Genomic DNA, 11,852 nt, shown 5'->3' with positions numbered 1-11,852 from the left:
AGTTTTAAGTAATGTTGGACTTGAAAACCGAATGAAGAAAAATTATTCGTCATTTCAGCTTTTATTCCTCGTCAATCATTAATACATTCTTCGTGAAAAATAATTCAAATGAGGGGAGATCGATGTTGGAAATCATAATTCCTATATGTTATAGTGATGACATTTTTCATACAACAAGCCAATTGAAAAGTCCCCGGTCTACCATAGTAAATATTGGAATATTTGGGTTTAAATACAGAGTATTCACTAATACACAGATGATGATATTAATCGTTTATTCTCAAGACACTCTAGTAAGTCTAACTCTATCTCTAACAAACACAGTTCAGAAGGCAGAACAGAAGGGCTTAAACACTAAGGTTATGTATCGACGTACGCTCTCGATCATCGAAGATCTATTCTTGTTTTCTCTCTCGATGGCCCCCGATGGCCTAGCCACGCGCAGACTCGTAGCGCCACCGTACGACATGAAGTAATACTTTCAAGTGTAGGGTTGGTTGTCTCTCTCGTAATCTGTTTGGATGAAGTAATATTCTAACAGTAAACCACTTTTTTTGGCAAAATTCGATTTTATCATTCAACATAGTTGCTTTCGAGGGCGATACAGCGATTATAGCGATCTTCCAACTTTTCGATACCATTTTTGTAGTACGATTTGTTTTTCGCTTCAAAATAGACCTCAATTTGGGCGATTACTCATTCATTGGTGCTAAATTTATTTCCAGCGAGCATTCTTTTGAGGTCCGAGAACAGGAAAAAGTCGCTGGGGGCCAGATCTGACGAATACGGTGGATGCAGAAGCAATTCGAAGCCCAATTCATGAAATTTTGCCGTTGTTTTCATTGATTCGTGACACGGTGCATTGTCTTGATGAAACAGCACATTTTGTTTCTCAAATGGGGCCTTTTTTAACGATTTCATCTTTTAAACGATCCAATAACGCTATATGAAAAATCGCTTGATAGTCTGGCCCTTTTTGAGGTATTCAGAGAATATTATACCTTGAGCATCTCAGAATACTGATGCCATAACTTTGCCAGCCGACTGTTCAGTTTTTCCTCGCTTTGGTTTCGGTTTATCGTGTGCAATCCAGTCAGCTGACTGTCGATGAGACTCCGGAGTGAAATGTTGTTGCTTTTGATCGATTGTGAGCTCGTGCGGCACCCATTTAGCACACAGCTTTCTCATGTACAGATAATCGTGAATGATATGATGTACACGTTCAGATGATATCTTCACAAAGCCATCTCGATCAACTTCACTTTACGGTCATTCAAAATTATTTCGTGAACTTTTTTGCAAGCTTCGTGTAGAGTTTCATTATGATAGCGTTAGAAGAACCATAGAATATTCAGAAGAATATTGAAAAATAATTACTCAATAACTCGAAAATGACAGAGTTGAGGGTTATTGCTATATAATAACAATTTCAAGCTCCTTGAAACATTTTCAGCCGATCATATATCATCAGCAGAATGAAATATCAAAAAAAAATATATTGTAAATGAAATACCCCAATAGTTCCGATCGGGATGTCTGAAGCAATCTGTTCTAGGACCGACCGCCCAAGATTTAGGAAAAATATTCGTCATTTGACCACCTGTTCAACCTTCATACAGGGCTTCTATATTATTCCAAATACACATAAATTCAAATATAATTGATATAGTATGATAGAACACAATTTGTTACTTAATATAGCTTTGCACTGATCAATATTCGATTAATTTCGGTATGTATATCACTATTAAGTAATAATGTAATGGAGTTATCGATCATTAAGTCGAAACATTATGATGAATAAATTCATATTGTTGTTTACCAGAAATGCATCAAATATATTCAGAAATTGCATATTCTCGACAATATATCGCGTAACTCACGAGGACTTGAATTTTTATCTCATTTTTTGACCACGTGTAACACAATGCGATGATATATGATTTTTATTGTTATGTTATGAGCCTAAAATGATCACAAAAATAATTCTTCTCTAAGAAATTCGAGTGGGAAGATAGAAAGGATAATTAGTTACTTTTTGTCTATCAAGAAAATTTTCCCTGTCAGATTGGAAAATTCTTCGAACAAAAAGTCATTTTGAGCGCTTATTTCAATTTTGTCTAGTAAACGAGTTATTCACAAAAACTCCATTTCAGCCCTTTTTTTTCTGGTCCCGATGTGAATGTGAAGTTCAAAAATCATGTAAAACGGTGATGATGTGTTACAACTAGGGATTCACGGCTTGGCTTGATATTCATACTACTTGACTTGGTATTCAAGCTACTTGGCTTGAGCTTGACTTGAAATCAACTCAAGTTCGAGTCAAGTAGTAGTTTTTCAATGTTAAGACGATACTTGAATTGACAATAAGAAACTAATACTTGACTTAAACTTGAGTTGATTTCAAGTCAAGCTCAAGCAAAGTAGATTAAATATCAAGTCAAGCCGTGAATCGCTAGTTACAACGAATTTACCCGTAACTGCTACCTACATACAGGGTGTCCCGTAAAGACCACGTCAAACCGAGGGAGAATGTGAATCGAAGGATAACCCACCTGCTATGATAAAATTCCCATTATAAAAGTCTTACCGAATGAATTTTTGCCCCTTTCAATAGTTTTGCCCTTACGGTTGGTACAATTTTACATCTTTCTGGTTAATTTTCTTCTGTAAAATATTGCTGAAGAATGATTTTGACGTTTACATTGAAAACATCCTCCGAAAATTTTAAAGGGGGACTATGAGAAATATTTTTATTGGAAATTTTGATAATGGATTATTTTGTTCATGAAGTTTAGCCCATCGTAGTGTAAAAAAAATGTACCGAGCTACTGCTGCACATTACACCAATAAATTGTCTATTTTATAGAGATTTCAAAGAGGTATCACACAAGTCATTTGTTATTCGAGGAAAAAAGATATGGCTGTTTTTATCCGAATGGGTACGTTTCGACAAAATCAAGTTTGTCAATTCTGTTGAGAAATCTTCGATTTTGCATTACTTAGTGAACAATGGCAATTGTTTACGTGCGAAAATATTACTCGCATAATTATTCACCTCAACGAAATTCAATTTTGCCGACAAATTTTGGAAAACATCATGCAGATCCAAATTTTTTTAATAAGATCATTTGGAGAGACGAGTCTTCCTATACCAAGGATGGGTACATGAAGACCTAAATCCTCTGGACTTTTAATATTGGGGCTGCCTTAAAGACAAGGTATACGCAACACCCATATGTGATGAAGCCGAATTGCGGATGCGTTCTCGCCACGTATGGGTGTTGCGTATACTTTTTCTTTTAGGCAGCCCCAATAATAAAAGTCGATAGGATTTTGGTCAGGTGAACGAGGAGGCCACAAAATTTCACCTTCTCTTCCAATCCACTGGTGGGAATAAGTTCTATTCAAATGTGCGGTTGAAACCACAGACTACGTCGCAGCGCCAGTGGCACATCTTCCAATAAAATGACGGCTGGTTTGTTAAAAATTCCAAATAATTGTTTACTTTCAGTGATGGCGGCAGTTCGATCGGGCCCAAAATTGCACCATTAAATATTCCAGTCCATAAATTGATCTTGAATCGATATTGTGATCTATCTTCTCTCACCTCGTGTGGATTTATGATATTCCAGCTATGCAAATTGTGGAGATTCATGTGCCCATACTTGGTACAGCAAGACTCGTCGCTCCAAATGATCTTATTGAAAAAATTTGGATCTGCATGATGTTTTCTAAAATTTGTCAGCAAAATTGAATTTCGTTGGGGTGAATAATTATGCGAGTAATATTTTCGCACGTAAACAACTGCCATTGTTCACTAAGTAATGCAACATCGAAGATTTCTTAACAGAATTGACAAACTTGATTTTGTCAGAAACGTACCCATTTGGATAAAAACAGCCATATCTTTTTTCTTTGAATAACAAATGGCTTTGAAATCACTATAAAATAGAAAATTTATTGGTGTAATGTGCAGCAGTAGCTCGGTACATTTTTTTTCCACTACGATGGGCTAAACTTCATGAACAAAATAATCCACTACCAAAATTTCCAATAAAAATATTTCTCATAGCCCCCCTTCAAAATTTTCGGAGGATGTTTTCAATGTAAACGTTAAAATCATTCTTCAGCAATATTTTACAGAAAAAATTAACCAGAAAGATATAAAATTGTACCAACCGTAAGGACAAAACTATTGAAACGGGCAAAAATTCATTATTTTCAAAAAAAAAAAAATATCTCGAAAACGGTAAGACTTTTATAATGGGAATTTTGTCATAGCAGGTGGGTTATCCGTTGATCTACATTCTCCCTTAGTTTGACGTGGTCTTTACGGGACACCTGTATATTAGCCACGTAGGTAAGTAGTATAACTGGGTCCTAGGGACCCATTAAAGAAGAGGGTGTTAAAATTATGTATGTAAAAGAAGTGTATTGAAAAAATCAAATATATATTTCCATAAACAGTATGAAGTGTAAAATGAAAGAGATTCAACTTAAAAACAATTGGCATACTTTTTTTGCACATTGTAAACATATTGGATATTTGACACATCGCGCAATGGATATTTGTTTTTCTATCTTGTTGAGCAGCACATATTGAACATCTTTTGCATTTGAACTTCAAAACAACTTCTGAGGGTTCAATGGGACAATCGATATCAATTTTGAAGATATTCGAAGGCATCTCGTAATTTGCTGCTTACTTTTTTGGATTGCATACTCTATGTCAGATATGTGGTTACGTAATGCAATCCCAAGTTCTTTTTTGTATTCGGATCTCTTCATTTCTTTTCCAGATGGGGAAAATCTACCATTGATTGCTGAAATAGTGAGAATCATGGAAAATATTGCTATTGGCCATCTACGGTTTTGCCTGGATGTCGAGTAATTCGCATATCTTTGATAGTGCGTATCGACTACTGCCTTGTGCTATTTTAAAAAAGAATGTCATCATTATCATCAGATCTCTTGGTGTCCTCATCAACTGCTTTATCATTGTGTATACTAGAGAGCAATACCACAGATTTATTTCGCTTTGGTACTGGTACGTAAGACACCCACGTCAACTTTGACTGGAAGCCAAAAACGGATTCCTGTTCTTCTATTTTCCTTTCAGCTAAAAATTCAGGTGAAATGAATATTTTTCTTTAGTTCACAGTTCCAACATTAGTTAACTTTTACTTTAATAGTTCATTTGCAAGTACAAATTGTTGTTATATTTCTACCAGTATTGGGTACTTATTGGTTCTACTAATCTGAGTACATCTTTGGTTACATCGCTTACTTTTCGCTTTTGACGACTGCTCAAACGATTTTTATATAAAAATTAACCGACCTATGGGTCCTGAGGACCCAAGGGTAGCAGCTATGGGTTAATGTAAAATATTATCGCTTCCCTTTTTTCAATCAATGGACTAGTTAAGTGATGTTGATAATACTATATTTGACACGATAGAATTAAAATATAGAGCAAAACTGATAAATCAGTGAAAAAATTTTGAAAATCCATCGATAAATGACTGAGAAATAGATTATTTAAATTTACGTATTTTAGCGCGGAACGTCTTTGGTCTGTGACGTCACGGCACTTGCCTGTGATCGCTACACCATAAATTACGTTTAAATACTCTGCCGCGTCAAGGCTCTCGCGCCGTTTGTAGTTGTACAGTGTAGTTTTAACTCGAGTTTTGTTTTTATGTCACCATAATGGAAGAAGGCTTCGTGAAAGGACAAAGTGACAATTTGCCTAAAATAGATATATTCGCAGTGATGGAGTTTTTCTCTTCAAATCCATCTTATGTCAGTGCTGAACTAAAAGGAGTTAAACTTTTCAAGTAAGTATCTACTTTTGAGTTTGCTTCATCATGGTTCAACTTATAACGATGATTTATTCAAAAAACGTTTCATAAACAGTTTGTAGTTGAGTACTGGTTGTTGAAGTCTATCAATGAAAAACATCTTATGTGAGGAGTAAAAAGTAAAAAGAGAAAAAAGTAATTTATATGTATGTTATTTCAGCCATCGTGTAACGAACAAAACACGACACGAACGGCACAAGTGATTGTAAACCAATGAATTCGTAAGGACTCTGCGAACACCAGTCGTCTAGTGTGTGACGTCACGCCACTTACACGTACTATGAAATTATTCTTCCAAGCGCAACTTCAAAGTCCCATAACTTTTTCATTTCTAGAGATATTTCAATGATTCTTCCACATTTTTGTTTCATTTTACTTAAATTTTTAGAATTAATCCTTAACAAAAAAATGAAAACTAGTCCATTATAGCAACCAGTCCTCAATAAGAAGTGAGGATATTTTTATGGAGTAATACATCAAAAGGTGCTAGAAGGTAGAAGGTAGTGGAATATATGTTACATATCGTTTCGTATGCGATATATATATATATATAAATACTTTCACGGTGATCCCTCAAATCATGTTCCAATTCTATCTTCTATTGATTCCGTTTCTGACACACTAATTCCTTAATTCGGATGATTGATCACCTCCTGCTCTCTGTTTCGATTCCAATCTTATAAATGGAAGGAAATCCCGCCTTTTCTACGCGAGGATCTAATGAAATTGGTTGATTGGTTCAGTGCAGCTTGAATGGGATATATAAAATCGATATTTTATTCCTTTTCAGTAGACAGGGAGAGCGTTCGGGTTTACACCATTTGATCTGCTAATATCGTCTCGTCTGCCCTGTTAAATATATTTCAAAAGGAAGATTTCCAGTTTTGTGGCGCAGCGACGTATTCAGTATATTGGGTGTTCATAAGAAAGCATTGATATGTTTTACTATATTTAATAATAAACTTTGGGATTTGGATGAACTGTTCGCAGTTTACTTTTTGGAAAGTATAGAAACTAAAAATCGATTGAAAAGTAGGTCAGTCAAATGAAATTTGGTAGAAGAAGCGGTTGAGATATATTATAACTTCTGATCTCTAAGCTCGAGAACAAAATTTTTTTGTTGCGATAATATTAATAAAAGATTCAAACTGAAACTGATCGGTAACACATATTATTGGAAAATTGTAGATAGGTTCACTTCAATGATAGGAAAACAATATTTTTTACTGCAATATTCTAGTCCTTGTCAAGGTTGACAGTTAAAAATTTTTGAATATTTCTGTTTCAATATAATAATTTCAACTGAAATTCTGTGGTAACAATGCTAGCCCGGGCATATCTCAGGACGCAGCCCAATGCTAGATACTGCACAAGAGCAGTTGACCATTCACAAAGTGTTTTAGCATATTGAGGATCGGTTTCGATATTCTTTGTATTGAGGCCTAGGGGCTGGAAATTAGTCAGTTCAGGTTTATGACCTGTATTAGTTTTCACATCTGGATAGGATTCAATTTGTTTCTTGCGTGTGTTAAAATATTGGAATACCTCAATTCGCTTTCTGCGTCTGAATCTGATTCATATGCCGAACTTAAAACTTATATCAGAAAAGAAAAAAAGCGGAAGAGTGAGTACCTCAAAAAAAGAGACTTATGGAGAATTTAATTTCGAAAAAGAATGGCGAGGTGTACAGTTCATAAATTATGATCAAGAATATCAGCCTGTGTACGTCCCACAGTCCCACAATTTCTTGCCGCCAGTTTTGAATCACTATTCTTCATTGTAAAAAATTAATGAACGTGTTAAACATAATTCAATTTTTTATTATTTTCTTACTATATTCAAGCACAAAGATTTAAACAATAAGATCCAGAATAAATAAACTATTAACCAGATTTGTTAAAGAAATTAGAAATCAAGACGATGTATTAGCCCTTTACCAAGATTATAATAACCACAGTTCCTCGAGAGAACACCCAATACAGACCTTTTTCGATATATTTAGAATTTACCATGAAAATTATTTTTTCCTCTCTTTTATTACCAGAAATGTAAAAATAATGTATCTGAAAGAATAGGCTGAAGAACCCAAGGTCGATAGCCATTTGCTCCGCAAGTTAGCTATCTATCTATTCATCAGAAACGTAATCACACGTTATATGACAAGAACTTTGAATTTAGACTTAAGTATACAATAATTCATTGAAAATCCGATAGAAGTTAAGGGGATTCGATTTGAAATTATTGTAATTAAAAAGCAAAAGCCTGCGAGAAATATTTTGATATTCGATCCATGTGATTATATAGATGAAGACATGAAAAGCTAGATTTTTCAATGAATTTTCGATATTTTAAAAAAGTGAAATTCACCACCCAAAACGGGATACCCATAACAAATTCCATTGAAATCGGTTGCGAATGATATAACTTAGGGCCATTACAAGTATTTGCGGATAATTTTGATATAATGCTTGTAAACAAAATTTTGCATAATTTCATCGACAGCCCTTTTCTTCTTCAAAGTATAAATTTCAACATTCCTCAAAGGAATTTCAGAACCTGGGAACAATTCAATATAAAATTTAGTAGAACCAATTACGGAATGAACAATCCTCTCCATAATAGAGCATTGAGTGCTGCTGGTTCGGTGGAGGTTGATATTTTCAATGTATCATTATTTCAACTGAAGAATTATTTCAGATCACTTAATAATTTTCATTAATTTTGTTTTTTCACTTGATTGTGTGTTTTTTTTTTCATGGTTCATTCGATTTGTTTATTAATATGAAAAAGGGCTTGTCCGTATATAAATATCTAAATAAATAAATAAATACAAACTGACGGACATATACCTTAGGAATCAGAAGCGAAATCATTGGTTTTCTCATCGATAGAAATACTCAATAAAAATAGAAATCGGTTAGCGGATGGATTTTGTTGGAGAACTATTCTATTTTTTCAAAGATTCAATGCTGAATATGTATTCAAAAAAAGTAAAGATCTAATTTTAATTAACTTATAAAATTATATGAATCAAATTCAAAATTATCTGAATCAGATTCAAATGCAGAAAGCGAATTCCAGCGAGGTATTTCAACATTTAAATACAAAAAACGTCAAAAACGCAGTACACAAATTGAATTCTTTGAAACAAAAAATATGAAAACCCCAATATGCGAGTGCGAGTTGTTTACTTCTCGAGTGCAATATATAGTATTGGGCTGCGTAAGACATGGAAGGCATATGTTCAAACCCACTGTGTTTTCCCATTAAAACCACTTTTTTATATTCGATAAACCTATTATCTGGCTAAATAATAAGTCATTGTGTGAAAAATCTAGTGTTTGACGGCAATGAAGTGTTTAGGTATAACACTTCGTTTTCTACCTTTTGACTCTGATTTTTAGGAAAAAAGTGTACGTGATATACCAAGCTTTCACAAAATGAGTCAGTTATCTGTAATGCCGGAATATAAAATAATTATCATAGAAAAATTTCAATTTACTGTCTATGAAATAATCACAAAATATATTTTTTCGGCAACCGTCCGGGAAGTGCTCACTTCCTGGACGCTTTTTCTCTGAGAAAGTAGCATTTCCCGTCCTAGTCCGGAAAGTACGTACTTCCCGGACTAGGCCGGAAAAGAATCATAGAATCCATAGCAACCGAGATAACGGCTGACAGTTCATATGAAATTAGTTGTCAAAAATTTGCATGTTTTTTGATCGCAATCACAATAAAATATGGAAAACAGCAGCGATAGTGTTATTTTACATGGTTGCCGAAAAAATATTGTACGCAACACGCCCGAAAATGGTTTTTTTGGACTCACAGACCTCCAGGACTCGCTTACGCTCGTCCTGGAATTTTGTCTATTCGTCCAAAAAAACCCTATTTTCCGGACTTGTTACGTAAATTACTATTCTCTATTTCAGTGTCAAAATGCGTTCATTACAGTTCTAAAAACAGTGCTGTAATGAACTCATTACAGCATTGTTTTCAGTCATATTTTTCGTTTTGTGGTTGTCTACACAGACTTCCAATCCTATCAAAATTCAACACACGTCAAATTGTCACTATAATATAATTTGGATTTAGTGAAATGGTTTGCGACATTATATTCTCAATTTCTCTTAATTCTGGTGATGTTAAATCGATTTCGTCAGGCATAATTCACGAATTTAATGCGTTATTATAAATTATTTCAAAATTCGAAACATACGGCTCAAATTGGTATTCCCTGCCAAGATACAATACAAATTTCACTAGGATATATAATCTGAATTTTTCATTGAATTTCGACAACATTCCACAAAACTCTGAATAGAGAAAATATCGTCTAATACTCGTTGCAGAAGGCAATTCCAACACTCATGCGTTCCAAAACTCGCTCGTTTGCGAATTTCGCATTCGTGTTGAAATAGGAGCCCATTCTGCAACTTGTTTTAGAATATACTATTGAGTTTGGACATTAAAAACATTTCCTGTTTACTTATTCACTTCCAGAGAATCAAAGTGCAAATTATTTTTCAGTGATAATTTGCTACCTATTTTTTCATAATAAGTTTTCAATTACTAGTGAAACAATTTCATATGAACTGGAGCATTAAAACTTAACAGAACAATTTATCAATTTGAGGAATTTTTGAGAACATTCATAAGTTCGATAATTCCAAGTGAAAAATCCAGTCCTAATCATAATGATTTCGGAATAATGGATTTTCGCATATAGTTCTACTTTTTCATTCATCTCCCTTTTATACTTTCCAATCGGTGTTCAGAATTATTTGAAAGTTTAGGAATTATGCCTCATAACGTTTCCGCTCGAATCACACATTGTACTGAATATTCAGATTTCATCCTGTAAACAAACCCTTTTTCCCTACAATTTTTTGTCAAACATTCAAAGATGCTGCGAGAACTTCCTAACTATTCTTTCCGCTGTCAGGCCTCTTGACTTCAAAACATCTTGATACTCAGTTCTTCGGAAAAGGAAGTGTGTTTCGGCTGACTCAGTGATTGCAGTCTGAAAAGACCAGAAAGACTGTCAAGGACCCTTCAATTAGAGGAGATCCCTTTGATAACGTATATCGATGGATGGATATGGAAGATATAATGGATATTTTGGCCATTTATCCTCCACGTCAAGGAAAAAGAGAGAAATAGCGACATCTATTATGTCCCGAATCAGAGAATGGAATCGCCCTCCGAAGAAATCCCCAACATCCTTGTCGCTCATGGTTTCTCATCCCTATTTCGACGTTCCCAACCCTCTCTTCACGTTTGAAAAAGGAACACAATATTCTGCATGAATTTTCGTCATTATCCTCCTGACTTTATGTTTCTCGTGTGTTGTCAGGTAGATGCATCCTTACTATTAACGGAATTGGAATATTTCAAAGAGGGACGTAAAACTGCCTGATTTACGTAAAAAACATTGATCTATTGTATTTCAAAAATAATAAAGATAACGCTTTAACGAAGAGCGACTGTAGAAAAATGAACAAATTGAACTGACAGAATAAACCACAGGAAAACGTGATATTGTCATAGTGAGTAGCGAAAGACTTCGATATATCGCTACTCAACTCTGATGACAACACGTTTCTCATTCTCATCGTAATTGATTCTTAAAAAAGATTTCTGCCAATTTGATTTCTTCATATTGTGATAGACACCGATTTATATTTATCAGTAGAATCCATTTTTCAATAAAATCTCGAAAACTTCTTTCTTCAATAAAAACTCCGAAACATTCTAGTGAATTCAACGTATAGTTCTGGAAATATTGTACCTTAAAGTAAGGACATGAGTCTAAAGTACTCTCAAACTTCAAATGAACTGACAATATTAGCGTGTTTTGGGTGACTTTGCTGGACTAGTCACTACAAATGTATTCATATAGGTAACAATCGCTTAAGTGAATGAATGTGTGAAAGTTCAGTCAACAAAAATAAATATGAATGAATAACATTCTCATACTTCTAGGTT

This window comes from Harmonia axyridis, chromosome 1 (assembly GCF_914767665.1).
Source record: "Harmonia axyridis chromosome 1, icHarAxyr1.1, whole genome shotgun sequence".
NCBI classification, from domain to species: Eukaryota; Metazoa; Arthropoda; class Insecta; order Coleoptera; family Coccinellidae; genus Harmonia; species Harmonia axyridis.
The sequence above is the reverse complement of the archived record's forward strand: the minus strand, read 5'-3'. Positions refer to the sequence as shown.